We start from the raw sequence: 16,711 nt of genomic DNA, 5'->3' as shown, positions 1-16,711 counted from the left end.
GATGGGGAGGAGAAAGTTAACAAGGAAGTACAGTCAACAAAAGAAAAGTTTGGCACGCCTGGGGTACGATGGATGTGAAAATGAGTGAATTTTGCAGGACACAAATGAATCTATGAACCTATTGCCTTAAAGAACACAGCACCCAGAATGTGAACTTTTGTGTGATTTCGAGTGCTAATTAGTACCAAGGATATTATTTGCACATATAATCATTTGGCGCATCGTATATCACAATGTTTCGTCCATGATTCTGAAAGATAACTACATGCGGTAAGAGGCTTGATACTTTTTTGGGTGACAAAGAGAGAGAGAGAGAGAGAGAGAGAGAGAGAGAGAGAGAGAGAGAGAGAGAGAGAGAGCTTGAAAAGGAGTTTTGGGAGATAATTAACAAGATGCTGACAACAAGGAGTAAGGATAGTGTACGGGAAGTAGTAAGGTGAATTTGGCCTTGGTAGGACTAGAATAAGTTAGATTAGGTTATGATGTTAGATTAAGTTAGTTTCTGGAAGGAAAAAAAATGAAGGACTGGATGAGAATAGGCTAAGAGATGGATGCGGTTCGTGAGGGAAGGGAAGGGGAGGAGCGTAAAGTGAGATGAAGAAGAATGGATAGGTGAGTGCTGGGGACAAGGTAGGATTGAATAGGGAATGTAAGGGAACAAGTTAGGGGATGGGAGACAAGAGGGAGGTGCAAAGGGCAGGGTGGGTAATGTATTTGTTTCAGGCAAAAGTGTGCAAGGGTGGGGTTCGACGAAGGGGCATTGTTAGAGAAGAACAGAAAGAAGGGACAAATGCAAAGAGAGAAAGCTGTGATCAAGACACGGAGAGCACATAAATGATTGTAGAAATAAGTAACATAGATGGACTTGCATCGGGGAGGGAGGGGGAGAGCAGAAACTGGTGAAAGAACCGATGATACAATGAGTACAAAGTCTGTAACTAATCAAGAGGAATGTTAGGCGGTGTTGGAGAGGTGATAATAGGGTTACGTACACACATAAAAGAGGAAAGAGTTCGCTAATTTGGAGGTTGGATGCAGCCTTCAGTACCTCCTTCACTTGTAGGGAACCCTAAGGTAAATGAAATGTCAGCGGTAACAGTAATAACACATAGAAGACGTCCTTTGACTGAAGGGATAAAGTGGGAAGTGGTATTCGAAGGTGGGACACCGCAGGACATTACTCTCTGGTCGGTGTTGTGATCCTGCTCTCAGCTCCACTTCCATTTATTTATTTTTTTTTCCCCTTCATTGGGAAGACGCGCCAGAAGTAAGGGCCGACATAAATTCTTCCCTGAATATGGCATGAAGGGGGGAAGCCACAGGGTTTAGCTGGAGGTGTGTGTGTGTGTTCGGAAGACACAGAGGGTGAGGGATTTACAGAGTAAGGATAGCATTTCAGTTGGTCATTTGTGTATGTGATGGACCAAGTGTGCAGGCTAACTCCAACATTACACTAAGGAATTGAAGAGGGGAGTGTTTTTTTTTTTTTTTTTGAAAGGAAGAATAAACTAAGAAAAAGACCCAATTCCAAGATCTATTCGCATTGAGATGATGAACACATTGCATTCATATGATTGTTTATAACCAACAGCTTCGTCTTGAATTTTGTGGAGCTAATCTTTTTTTTTCTTTCATTGTTTTTTTCATTTTTTCTTTCTTTAATCCTGCATCTTTTTTTTTTTTCTTTCGTCTATCCTTTCCACCTTCCTCTCCCTCCTAATTCTTTTCGTTCCTCCATGAAGGGTATTATTGAATTAGAGGCAGTGGAACGAAGGGCGGCTAATCCAATTCCCTCCCTGTAATAAAACGTACGGGGAAGGGTTCGCATAAATCGTTTAGCTTTCGTTTTACAAGAATTAACTCCGAGACAAGCATATTATTTCCCGGTATATGCACAAAATTAATGTATATGACAGTCTCTCTCTCTCTCTCTCTCTCTCTCTCTCTCGTTGTGTAACATGTAATTTGCACTAGTTCATCCCCTCTTTTTTTTTTTTTTTCTCATAGTTTGTTCCGTACTTTTTTTTTCTGCTCTCTTTACCATTCTCTTCATCATTCTTCCTCGCACTTTTCTCGTGGCATGTTTTTTTTCTCGCTTTTCTTTACCTTCTTTTCTCGTGGTTCTTTTATATTTTATTCGTTATCCTGATCTGTATTTCCATCTTCCGTTTCTCCCGTTCTCTATTTGTTGCTCCCCTTTCCATCCTTTTATCGTTTCTTCATGTTTACTACCATCTTACTTCCTCATTTTGCTAGCTTTTTCTTTTTCTCGCCCTTCCCTCCTCTCTCTCTCTCTCTCTCTCTCTCTCTCTCTCTCTCTCTCTCTCTCTCTCTCGTTTTTTTGCTCCCCTGCTGTTACCCTCCCCCATCCTCATTTTCTTTCCCTCCCTCCCCCCTTCTTTTTCTCACCTTTACTGTCTCCACCTCTTTCTGTTCTCTTTTCCTCTTTTTTACGCGTTCTTATCCCATCCTCATTTCCCCGTCATGATTCTGCTTCCATTCTTCTCCCTTCTTCCTTGTGCCTTTCCTTCCCCCATCCTCTTCTTTCCCTTTCTCTTCCCAGCCTTCTCTTTCCTGTGTTGCTTCGCCTCTTGTCCAAAAGCAGACTTAATTTTCACTAACTCTTTATTTTTATTTTCCTTTTCCTTCATTTTTTCCCCTCTTGTTTCTATATTTTTTTTCTTCATTTTTCTTATGCTTATATCCCTTCCTTCTCGCTCCTCTTTTCCTTCTTCCTGCCTTCTTGCATTGGCCATCTTCCTTTTCTCTCTTTTTATTTTTTTTTTTCACTTCTCTTCCTTCTCTATCTTAGCTCCACCCACTTTTATTTTGTTTATATCTCTTTCCCTCCATTTTCTCCCATCTTTCTATGGCTTCTTTATTAGCTCAATTTTTTACAATAATTTCTTGCTTCCCTTCTTCCTCCCCTCATTCGTGTTTCTCCCTCCCTTCAAATCCTCCAGACTCCACCTCCCGCCTTTTCTTCTTCCCTCCCTCTTTTCCTCCCTCCTCTTTCCTTCCCTCCCTGGCTTTCCTGGCTCCTCACCTCCTCCTTCCCACTCCTCTATCTCCAAGAAGATTAATTTGCACTCGCTCATTAATCTTTGTTCATTCATTCTCCCCCCCGCCTCTCTCTCTCTCTCTCTCTCTCTCACACACACACACACACACACACACACACACACGTGTCTGGATATATCAAATTACCCTCGTTTCTTCCTGTCACCTCCCTTCGTCCCCCTTTTTCCTCCGGCACCGAATGAGGTTGTTTTTGCTTGTTTGTTTGTCTGAGAAAAGCTGATTGGAGGAGAATGATTTTTTGATGTTCCTGGTGACTCATGTTTATTTGTTTCATACATACAACGCTACTGCTTTTTTCTCATTATTTTTTAATACAGTAAACATCCAGAATTCGGTAAAACGTATTTCAGCTTGGATGTATATGAGTGTGTGTGTATATATATATATATATATATATATATATATATATATATATATATGTATATATATATATATATATATATTGTTCCACCATAGATGGACAAAACGAATGAGAATAAATGGAAGTATAAGTACTGGCGAGAGTTATATTTTAGTCAGAAGTGAAAATCGTACCATGGTTTATTCTCAGCGAGCACGAGTGAAATATGAAGTGCCGGAGGTACAGTATGCATTGTAGGTTGCTGAGCGCCCTTATATATATATATATATATATATATAGCCTATATACGGTATATATGTTTCCTTAATTCTTCATACTTGATCTTAGTTAACCCTCCACTTTTCCCTCTTTCTTTCGCTTCGTCTCTCTTTCTTAATGTCATTTGTTTTCCATTTTTATGCTGCCCTCTTTCACATCCAGCTCGTTTGGTCCTTTCCTTCTCTACTTCCTTTCTTCCTGGTGAATCTTTGCTGTCCTCATTCTTATCCTCTCATACTTGTTTCGCTTTCATTTCCTCCTCATTCTTTATGTATTATCGCCCCTCTGGCTTTTTCCTCTTTTCATGTTCTCTTAGTCGTCAGTCTCTCTTCTATTCCTTTCCTCTTCCTTCCATTACATTCTTTTCCTTTTCGTTCCATATTTGTATCATGTCCTCGCTTCCTTTTATCGTTTTCTCACGGCCCTCATTATCCTCATGTTTTGTTTTCTGCCCACCGTCACCTTTCCTCCTTTGTTTCATTAGTGTTATAAATTCCCTTAGGAAGCCCATTATGCGGTAACTGCTAATTAATCTTTTATCCTGTCATCTCTCTCTCCTTCCTCCTCTTCCCCCTCCCTCCTTCTTCCTCACCTAATTATCCTCTCAGGGGCGGATCCACGATTATTGGACTTGGGGGTTTCTCTAGGTAAATATCCTTGACCTTGAATGTTGAGGGGGAAAGGAGATGAGAGGGTTATGCATAAAAGAAAAATCTGTTATTTCTCAGAGATACTTTCCGTGATTGTAATAAATAATGTGAAATATTTTGCCAGAGATTATAATTGATGCCGCTAGTTACATCTTGTGTTCACTGTAGGAGAAAGGAGGAGGGGGAGGAGGTGGTTCCAAGCAATTTTAAAAAGTGGATACGCTCCTTCCTCTTATCCCCGCTCCCTATCGCCTTCTTCGCTTCCTTCTTTTTTCTCTCCCTCACCTCTTTCTTCATCTCCCTTTCGTCTTTTGTTCATCTCCGCCTCTCCTCTACCCCACCCCCTCCCGCTGCTTACCCTGCCACGTGCATGCAATTTAAGGACTCTGGCTCAGTTGTCCACTTTCATTGTCCAGGCTTTGCTGTTTGGCCTCTCCTGTCTCCTCTTTCTCCTGTCCCCTCTTTCTCCTCTTCCCTCTTTCATCTGTCTACTCTTCTCCTGTCTCCTCATTCTTCTGTCTGTTCATTCCCCTACCCCGTCTTTCTCCTTTCTCCTCTTTCTTCTGTCTGTTCATTCTCCTTCCCCATCTTTCTCCTGTCCCCCTTTCTTCTCTCTCCTTTTCCTCCTGTCTCCTCGTTTCCGTCTCCCTTTCTCCTATCTCCTCTTTTCAGTAGGCAATCTTTTTCGTGTCTCCTCTTTTTCGTGTCATTTCTGTTTCCTGTCCTCTTTTTCTGTCTCCTCTTTCTCCTGCCTGCTCTTTCTCCTCCACTTATCCCACCACCACTATTGATTGGAAGAATGTTTGGGTCTGAAGGAATGTTTGGTTGGCCATGAGAATGTTTTGGATTTTTCCCTTGACAATCACACACACACACACACACACACACACACACACACACACACACACACACACACACACACACACACACACACACATTCTGTTTCTTTTCCCTTCTCCTCCTCCTCTCCATACCCAGTTATGCATTGTCTTTTCCTTGTTCCTGTCCCCCCTCCTTCCCCCTTGACCTCTTCCTCCTATCCTTCCCTTTACCCTCTTCCCCAACCCCTCATTCCCCTTACCCCTCTCCCCAACCCCTCCCCACGTAAAAATACATCCACAGACGCTGTAAACAGTTCCGGGAAGTGGTATTACGTTTTTTAGATGAAGTTCAAAGGTCTGTCTTTTTTGTACTCTCTGTTTTGCGCACAGATGCTGCTTGTTGTTCACTTCCTGCTTGTGTCATTTTGCTGAAACTGATTTTTTTTTTTTTTTTTTTGGGGGGGGGGGAATTATTTGCTTCTCTTCATCACTAACCGATATCTTTCGTTTCTTCCAATATTTTTTTTTTTGCATTGTAATAGTAATCTTTCTTTTCTCACTTCCTGTCACCTACTGTATTTTGCCCTATTATGATTCAGCAGTAAGCTTTTTGTTTCTCTTGGTTAAGGGGGCTACCGAACACCTTATCCTGACCGATGTATTTCTGTATCTAGTAATTCACGATAATAGCCTACATGAATTCGGTGTAAAGTATCCTCCAAGAATGTAAGTGTCACGGGGTAAAGAAATGGGTGAATGGGACAAATAAGTGTATCGGATGAGTTAGAATTTTGGTGGATATAAAGGAGGGGGCCATGGGAGTATGACCAGTGAAAAATGGAAGCCTTGGGGTTAGTGGAGAGGCATCAGCAAAGGATTATGGTTCGTCTTCTTTTTGACAAGAATTAGATAGGTTCGCGTTACTCCCATATACCAGGCGTCTACTGAGCTTCAATTTCGACGCATTTATACACTGCGTCTGTTGGTAGTGAGTTAGTTAGAATCCTCTCCCACTGCCAACTTACCGCCTTCTGCCAACACCGTCATGCACGCTACAACGCACAAACAATTACCCGGACCTCACTAGCAGCACCACACCACATTTTCCACACAACAGCCACCAGAGATGTGTTGGTGGAGTGGATGTGTACTGTACCCGGAGTCCACTAATTCCCCCTCCCCCGTTCTCTCTCTCTCTCTCTCTCTCTCTCTCTCTCTCTCTCTCTCTCTCACACACACACACACACACACACACACACACACACACACACACACACACACACACACACACACACACACACACACACACACACACACACACACACACGCGAGAAAAGAAAGCTAAAACAAAAGAGGAAAACGAGGAAGACGGAGAAAGAAAAAATATTCGGCAGGCGAGCTAGATTGGAGGAAAATAAATGGAAGGGAAGAAGTCGTGATAAGAAAAGTGAGTGGGTGTGATTTTGAGGTGGAAGAGAGAGAGAGAGAGAGAGAGAGAGAGAGAGAGAGAGAGAGAGAGAAATGATGATTGAGGGATGGTGTAAGATATGGTGGACCAGGGAAAAGGAAAGGTTCGATGTGAGGTAGGAAGAGGGACGGGAGAAAGAAAAAGAAAGATGAGGGAAGGGTGTGAGATGTGGAAGGCGAGGGAGAATAGGAGGAAAAAGAGGAGGTAGGATATGAGGTCGGGGGAAGAGGAGGGAGGAACTGATAGAGAGCAGGAGGAGGAGGAGGAGGAGGAAGAGGAAGGGAGAGTACCAGTTAAAGAAAGAGAAAGAACTTGAGATAAAGGAGAGAGGAGGGGAAGATGGAAGTGGGCAGGATTTGATTGAGAACAGTGTAATTATATTTTTACATCAGTACAGCTAGGGAAGAGGAGAGGGGTAGAAGGTTTTTCAGCCTCCCACTCCCCCCCCCCTTCCTCCCTCCCTCCCTTGTACACGTAGGTAACATTAGTGTGAGTATCATTATTAAAAATGGAAGGCTACCTGCTGAGGAAAATGTTGTGGTAGAATTAGGTCTGGATTTAATAATAAGCGTTGGATCGACACTCGCAGTCATATTTTGCAGAAAGAAGGAGGCATAGGAAGAATCAGCTCTCTTCTCCTTGTCTTTCCTTCAGGTAAATAAATAAGTAAATGTATAAATACATAAATAATCGGTTTATTTTTGTACCAGGAACAACAGACCGGGGAAGATATTGTACTTCTCTGTCCTACTAATACTAAAACAGATCTAACGAAAGACAGATGATCATAAACAGTATATCACAGCCCTGAATTACATCCATACAGAGAAACCATCTACCAGTATCATTTCTCTTGGGGACAGGAATCCCCACGTGAGAAAATAAAATACTGGTAATGTCAGTGAGAAGCTGTACAGTAATCGGAAGTCGTACAAGATCTGGTGTGCTGGTAAGGGGAAGAAGAATAAGGGGAACACCCAGATAAAAACTGTCCGTCTCGTTAGCACAGGTGGAAGTTCTGTCTTGTTGGCCTCTTTCACGCTCTCTCTCCCTTTCCTCTCTCCCTCTCCTTCCTCCTTCCCTCCACCCCATATCCACCCCTCCATCCCTCCTATCCCCTCCAACACTCCCACAGAGGCCAAGAAGTTAACGTCACCCAATCTTTCCTCTCTACATTTCACTTCGCCTTTTTCCACCTAGTCCCAATTTTTTTTAGGCTGTATAGTTTTTTCTTCGTCCCAGTCGTTCTCATACGCCTCTCGGATTTTTGTACGTGGTTTGTATATTCATAGACAGCATATCTGTAGTTCATTCATTTTAACTCGGCAGATATTTTTGCTTCTTTTTCAACCTGTTTCCCGTAGCTCAGTGTCAGAATAAGAGTGGTACGGCCCTTCATCGATTCCACAGCATGTCTTGGTGACTGGTGTCATATTTTAGCGTTTACCTCTTATTAAAACTTAGATTTCAAAACAGATGTGGAGCTTTTACGCCTGCTTAAAGTGAACAGAGTATAGTGTGCCGTAGTGAATTCTCAAGAGGCCTTCAGTACACCGTAGCAACCACCTTCTACCAGTTACTAGTTATTTCTCCGGTAACACTTTTCACAGTTATTACATTAACACCTTTATTAGATGGCGTTTTGTCGATATCAGAATCTATACCATCATTCGGCTCTACTCAGATTTGGCTATGATTTTTTTTTTTCCAGGAGAGATTAAACACGGTCTTCTTTAACCTTTTGATTACTTACGTGCGGTTTTAATCTGAATAAAAGCGTCTGGTAGTATCAAAAATGAAATGTAGCGTGACCTAGTTACCCTATTATTATTATTATTTTTTTTTTATTATTATTATTTATTATTATTATTATTATTATTATTATTATTATTATTTATTATTATTATTATTATTATTATTATTATTATTATTGTTATTACTATTATTATTATTATTAATATTAACTGATTTTTTTTTTTTTTTTTTTTTAGTTTCAAGACGGTGCATTAGTCAAGTGCATTTTTCTGGAGAATTATACCGGTAGCTGTTTCCTATATTTAAGCATATTTACCCAGACAAAGTTGATGGCAATACCGCCGCTGTTCTAACTGCCTCATAATGTCTTCCTGGTCATGCTTAATGTTTACTGTATTCTATCTCTATCCCTCTCCGTTTTTGCTTGGTAAGAGGTAGACATTGTTATTATCAATGCTTGTATGTATATATGTGTATTAAAACTGAATATTCCAGTTCAGTCTTATGTTCAGAATGCATGTAATAGTTTTGTATTTTTTTTTCAATATATATATATATATTTATATATATATATATATATATATATATATATATATAATGAGCTATTGATGGAATTTAAAGTTTAACAGAATATGAAATGCTAATTACAAAACTGTTACATGAATTCTGGACATAAGACTGAACTGGAATATTCAGTGCCTTAATACACATATATACATAGCCTTAATACACATATATACATACCAGCATTGATAATAACTGTCTATACCGGTATATTATGTCAATTCTTTGTCCCTCCAAGTGATCTGCTTCAGATTAGGAAAGAGCCGTAGTACAAATGGGGTTAATATGGTTATCTGTATTCTCTCCAGTTCTTAAGTCTAATCCAGGATTATTAAAACAATCTAAGGATGGCAAGAATAGAGAGAAAATACGTCATTTCATTGGAGGGGTTAGTGTTCTCCAAATTCAAGTTTTCCTCGTTCATCCATCGTTGTGTTCACAGGTTTATGCGTATTTATTTTATTATCCATATTTTTGTGTTTACTTTTATGTCCGACTTTTGTCTATACTTTTCGTGTTATAAAATTCCTACCATTTTCCTCAGCTGTATTTTTGGGGTGGGTGGGTAAAGGAGAGCATTTTGTAGGTACTGTATTAGGCTTTCATTTACGGTACATTAAGCCCTTTATTAATTTCAGATTTCTTACCTAATCCGTGACCTCCTACTGTGTCATGGGAGCTTTTTTCTAGATATTTTATTTTTTCGTCTTATCTGATCGTTCATAGCTTACGTGGAGAGAAAAGGGTAACCTGACGCTCTCCACATAAAATAATGAGAGAGAGAGAGAGAGAGAGTACTGTGTGTGTGTGTGTGTGTGTGTGTGTGTGTGTGTGTGTGTGTGGCGTGCGCTGGCTTGTGAGTGTGCCTGGAAAAGAATAGTTACATCCAGGACAAGACAAATAGAGAGTATACATTTGAGGTGACTGGGGAGAGGTGACTGGGGACGAGCAGGTTCGAGGTCCGGAGGGGAGAGGGAATTATTCATGAAGTACACCGACACAAGAATGGCGAATGGAAAGGTCGGAGGTGGGAACGAAGGGAGGAGGTTGCATAATGATTTTAAAGTTTGATGGACTGCAGTGATAGAGACTTCAGTATAAAGACTGGACTGAGTGAGATATATATTTCAGTAGGATGCCTTTTACGACTCAGCCACTTAACGAAGGGAGAGTTCTGTAATGATTTCAAAATTTGAGGGACTACAGAGATCTTAAGAACAGATATCGTAGTAAGAAAGAGAAATTTTAATTAGAGACCTTCCACAACTGCCACTGGCTTCTTCCTTCACTCTCTGCCAGACGTGGAGCACAGAGATCGAACCAGAAGAGAGAGAAACACACCTTAAGTCTCTGCCTATTTGAGAAGTAACGCGAGGGAGGCGAAAAAGTGATTACTTTTTGTTATTTCTTTAAAGTGAGAGTAAAAGTGAATCTAAGTACCCAAGTTTAGGAAGTGGGTCGGAGTATATTAATTTAACGCAAGCAATACCACATCCCTCCATAGACCTATACTACACAGGACAACCAGGCAACCATATAATCACTTAGCCACGCCATTGTTCAGCCGTACAGCCATAGTACTTGAACAATAGTTAGGTTCCTTTTTCACGTAGTCGATATCAAGTCCCTCACCATTAGCTGTGCAACCAGTCCCAACCATACGACTCCACCATACAGCCACACCCCACCACACAACCACACCGCCCGACTTTGCTAAACAACTACAACAACAACAACCCCACCACACCCCGCCGCAACCACACTCCACCGCACAACCACACACACTCACACCACCATGACCATAAAGCGCCCCCTGGTGGATGAACCGAGAGGGGGACATGAACAATGTGTGTAAATGATGGTGAGGCTGGGAGGGGGCCAGATTACTCCAGTGTGTTATGGCCAAACTTAGCGGGAGGTGGGGTTCCCTTCGTTGTCTCTTTGGGTGTGGCCTGGGTGTGTTTCTAAAGTGTTGTTTTGTGTGATTTGAACGCTTGTGTTCTCTGAGTTTAACATTAAGATGCGTTTCTATAGTGTGGTTAGTAAACCTCCAGTGTGTTACTGAAATGTTTGCCTGTGGTGTGTAATAAGGGTGTATTGTTGGGTGTCTCTGATTTGTGGCCTTGGTTTTTATAAGGGGACTCTTCCCAGCCACATTTTCATGTGGCATTTTTTTTTTTAATTGTTTTCGGCTTTCTTCTTTGTTTACTGTGCCTTAATGCTTCCTGTCGGAGTGTGTGGTCTGCATGATCATGAGTGGTTTCACGGCGCATCTGTAAATCACGAGAGCAGTTCACCTAAACAAAGAGTTAGGCACACCTATTAGCAGCCTGACGAATGGGTAGCACCACAGAGTGCGATTTTGCCTTCAAAGGCTGGAGCTGGGATATGTACGTTTGAAACCCTGGATCGTGTTAAAAACACTACCATAGTCATCACAAGGGTTATGACTTGTAAATAAGTCTTGCATCCTCCTGAAGTTGCAGTTTTGTTTTGTTCTCGTGATGTGGTGTTCTGCATTTTCTCGTAGTAGATGTATTTTTTAGGGTATATCTTTGTCATGGTCTCCACACATACTCAGTTAACACAGTTTCCTACGTAGCTACAGATTTTTATTTATTCCTCCCAGATGATGACTTTGGCCCGATTAGGTGGCAGGGAGGTCATAGGTTTAAAAGTTTGTAGCTACAGTTGTTCGAGGGGTGTATGGATACTCACTTAGCTTTTATTCTTCCAGTCGGGCTGTCTGGATTCTTACTCCTGATATCGAAATGCAAGCAGCCACAGTTCAGAAGTGTCCAATGATGATAAGAAATGAGCAGTGCAACAGCGTGCTTATTTCTGCTTGTTACATGTCCAGTAGTGTGCTTATTTCTGCTTGTTACATGTGCAATAGTATACTTCTTTTTGCTGGTTGCATGTGCAGTAGTGTGCTTATTTCTGCTTGTTACATGTGCAATAGTGTGCTTATTTCTGCTTGTTACATGTGCAGTATACGTACTGAATAAAAGCACAGCCCATCTCTACCCTCCCTTCCCTCCGAGCTTTGCATGAACACCAACATTATTTTGCGCACAGAAAAAACCTGTCTAAATCTTCTCGAACAGGGCCCTGGTTTTACTGGTGCAATGTAGGCATTGTAAATTTACGGCACACTCTAAGTACCACCACTCTTTACATGTGCCAGTAGGCTGAAGGTTTTAGGAGCGGGTAGATATAAAGCTGACTGAGTACCGCCATTTACATGTTTGGGTGTGCTGAGGTTTTTACTACAGTGGCGGAATATGTATGACCCAGACTGTGGAAATGGTGTGTGTGTGTGTGTGTGTGTGTGTGTGTGTGTGTGTATGTTAGCTTTGTAGGGTTGATTTTGTGATAGTACCATATATAAACATAAATATATCTTTTCTTGTCGTTACTGAGTACCGGATATTTATTGGATAGTATGTATACAAGGTAGGACAGCTTAAGAGTGGCGAGAAAGTGATGATGGCTTAAAAAGACGTGATTAATGTAAGAGTGTCAGTGTATAAGGGAGTGACTAAGTGGTGAAAAAGTATGACGATGCATTAGAAATATTTGGATGATTTTTCACTCGATAATGCTGTATTTTCTTTATCTTTGACAGCAGATTTTGTATGCATAGTCGTCGACAGGAAGCTAAACATGAATAGTCCTGAACATTGAGGTTTTGCTTGCATGGCCTGGGATTGTTGTTGCTTGTGTACCTTAGACATGAAGGCTTTATCTATGTAGTCATGACACTGAGTCCTTGCATATCTCTGGACAGTTTTTTGTATGTCTGATATCGGGCCGAATCTAACTACCTATTCATTCACTTGTTTTCGCTTCATGGACGTGTGTGTGTACAGTATTAATGTTTCAGAGATATGGTCATCGGAATCGTACATCAGAACTAAGTGGTGATCCCTTTTACACACACACACACACACACACACACACACACACACACACACACACACACACACACACACACACACACACTCCACTGTATAACCAACGTTCATATTATGTTAATACTCGCAGATCTCGAAAGCACTTTTGTAATCTAGCAGCAGCTCTGACAATAGTGAACCAATTTATGCCTGGGATTAAGCTGTTCTCTCCAGCTCACCGGTAGTTTTATAGGTAGCTGAGCAGTATAGGATTTATTGAGCTGAACTGCGCAATAGCTGAAGGCCAGATTCCATGATGCTGTATATATTTGGTGCTCTAATGTCAGAATTTTATATTAATGAGTCAGGTACAGTTTTAAAAGGAAAAGTTTAGTAGAAAGTAGGGTTAATAATAGTAGCACCGGTGGTAGCAGTAGTAGTAGTAGTAGTAGTAATAGTAGTAGTAGTAATAATAATAATAATAATAATAATAATAATAATAATAATAATAATAATGATGATGATGATGATGATGATGATCACCACCACCACCACCACCACCACCACCACCACCACCACGAAATAATAATAGTAATAAAACCAGGAGGGAGGATTGTTGTGAAAAATGTTCCAGGAAATTACACCCACATTTGTTACCATGTTTTAACCTAATAATAATTATAAAGCGGAACGGTAATATTTTAAGCTTTGGCGATGGGTACAGTACCATTATACACAACCGGTATGCTCATTTTTGCATAGTAGTAATATTAAAAAATAGTAGTTATATATATATATATATATATATATATATATATATATATATATATATATATATATATATGTGTGTGTGTATGTGTAACTCTCTCTCTCTCTCTCTCTCTCTCACACACACACACACACACACACACACACACACACACACACCAGATCCAGCGCACATGTAGTAAATATTCCCGTGCCATTGACAGTTTTAGATGGGTGTATTCGCTCTCCAATTTCCTTTCCGCGTGAGAGGGTGAAGTAAGACCTGCAGTGGGATTTACTAGCCTTCCAAGCGATGTCACGGGGAATCTAGTCGTAGGTCTGGGTTCACATCTTTAAAGTTTTAGGAAGATTTAATAATTATCAGGATCGCGTGGCCTTGTAGGGGAATATATTTGGTACTACCGAATTGATTGCGGGAAGGAGAGAAATTGAAGAGGAAGAAGTGGAGTAAGATATAGAGTAGGAGAAAGAGGAGGAGGGAAAATGAAGAGGAAGAGGTGGAGGACAAGGAAAGAGGAAGAGGAGGAGTAAGAGGAAGAGGAGAGGAAGAAGAACAAAACCTAGAACCCGTGTGTGGGCAGGGTGGCAGAAGCAGCAGAATCCTCTCCCTCCCACCTTTTTTTCCACGGCCACCACCAATAACATTAATCTTTGCGTTACTCTGGCATTCGTATACTATGTTTTTACCATCAACAGACAACGTTTCCAGTTTTTGTGGGACTTTTGAAACTAGAGGGATTCTCATATAGCCTAACCTTCATTACCACTTTCTTTTTTTTATACATGAGCGATGCTAAAGAGGGGCGCCTTCACGTGATGGGATCGATGTAACTGGGTGGCTCCACTTCTGATTATACAAACTTCCCTCAGTTCCCTCCGCAAACCCCCAAGAGGAGGATGGTGAACTGCAGGAGGAGAGCAACTTCAGCCTGCAGTCCACCGGGTTCACGTCCAGATAAGCCTGGGGTTGCAGTTACTATTACAAAAGGTCTCTTCAGCAGCCAGGGAAAAAATAAAGATGATTGTTGTGAAAGGGGTAAAAATGGTAGCCACATCGTAAAGGCGGTGGTGTAACAGAGAGACACGGGGCCGGCCGTAAAGTTCTCACCTTACTCGTCCCTAACTCAGCCCTAACTTGTCCTAACTCCCTCGGGTTTGTGGCCCTGAAAACTGAGGAGATACGTCGAAGCAGAGGCTGATGCAGACCGTTGCCTCTAATTCTTGGTCTTCCGTGTGTGTGTGTGTGTGTGTGTGTGTGTGTGTGTGTGTGTGTGTGCGTGTGTGTGTGCGTGCGCGCGCGCTCCCATGCCATATTTCTTGAAAACTGCAGGCGATTTATACTCAGATTAGGAAAGATTTAAGCTGTGTGGTTATATTCAGCCATCGATAATCTCTTCACTATCTGAGTCCTTCCTGAAGTTAATTAACGATTATGAGTAATGCTAATATAGTTAAGCAGTTAAAAGGGTAGTGGTTTGTTAGTGATGAGATATGCTCTCGTTTGTATGGAAAGAATTGGAAAGAAGAAAGGAAGGTACAGAATGGTGAAAAAATAATAGGACTGAAGAAATAAGGTAGATAGTCAGCCAGAGGAGAGAAAGAGTGAGCATGGAGGCTTGAAGAAGGAAGCAAGGATGGTCTGCGAATGGAAAGGAAAAATGAGGGTGAGGGGGAAGCGTGAGAAGAGAAGGTGAGACACACGGAGGGAAAGAGGGGGGATGGGAAGAGTAGGGAGAGATGGAGGTCAGGAGGGAAGAAGGAGAAGGATGTAGAAGGAGAATGAGGAAGAGGACAGAGAAAGTAGGGAAGGAAGAGGAGTCATGTTAGCAGTAACCTTTAAGAGAGGATGATAACTAGGTCTGCCACAATTTCTACTCTCTCTCTCTCTCTCTCTCTCTCTGTATTTCCCTTCTGTGTGTATTACTCATTCTTTCCCTGTTCAGCTGCTCTTCCGTCCATCTCACCATCCCTCACTCCTTTAATGTCCTGTTTCATTCTTGTAACTTACCCACCTATCCCTTCCCCTTCATCCTTCCGATCTTCTACCCCTTTTCCACTATTCCACCCTTTCTCTTCTCCACCCTGTTCCCCTTTCAGCCTCTTACTTTCCCACATGCAATTTCTCCCCTTCCCCCATTCACTCTTTTTCCATCAGCCCTCCACCCAGCCCTCCTTCACTTCCTCCATCCCCCCCCCCGAGACCCCCCCCCCGAATGGCCCATGAATAATACAATGGTCATTTTTTCCCATATATTTTTCTGAAATTGTTGTTTTTGTGGTCAGGCTCGGCGGGTGGCTGGTCCGCTACACTTCACGCCCGGAATAAACTCACGTCCAGTTGACCAAGAATGGAATACATCACCCACATTTATTTATTTTTTTTTTTCAGGACGGGAGAGAGAAAAAACTGGATCCACCGGTATATTTCCTCCTATTACGTGGTTGTATTGTACGTGGCTTTACCTTACGTCGTTGGGTTTATTGTAATTCATGTTGGTGGTTATGAAGGGTTGGTATTCTGAAGGCCCAGTTGTTTCCCTTCCATGTGGCGACATTTTAAATTCAGTTCAAGATCCAGAGAGATGATTTATGTTCAATTTAGGAAGAACTACTGAATGTGAAGGGAGTGTGGCAGCTGTACCCAACCCCTCCTGTGTAGTGAATGTCGTGTAATGTAAATCGGGGGTAAATTGAATATAAAAGAAAAAGCCATTGGATTGAAGGGATTAAAGCGAAATGAGGAGTTGATTGAGAAGTTCATGGGAATTGCGGGGTTTGTGTTGTCACCAGGACCGATTGCAATAAAAAAGATGTCGGTTTTGTGATTATTTCTGATTTATTTTTTTATATTCTTTTCACTACAGTGACAACTTTTCCATATTTTTTATTACTAAAGATAGATTTCAGCTGATCAGATTATAACAGCTATTATAAAAGTTAAGTGTTTGTATACTCCCATGTAGCCAAAGTGCATTATGGTCGACAATTTATGGTGATGTTTGTAGGAATGGTCTTTGTGTTTCTGTATATTTACATCGTGTGTGTGTGTATAAAAAGTGAGTTTTACGCCAGGTACCCCTTTTTTGGAT

This window comes from Coenobita brevimanus, chromosome 70 (genome assembly GCF_032717465.1).
Source record: "Coenobita brevimanus isolate Jiangsu-jjx chromosome 70, ASM3271746v2, whole genome shotgun sequence".
Classification (NCBI taxonomy): Eukaryota; Metazoa; Arthropoda; class Malacostraca; order Decapoda; family Coenobitidae; genus Coenobita; species Coenobita brevimanus.
This window is presented reverse-complemented; position numbering follows the sequence as displayed.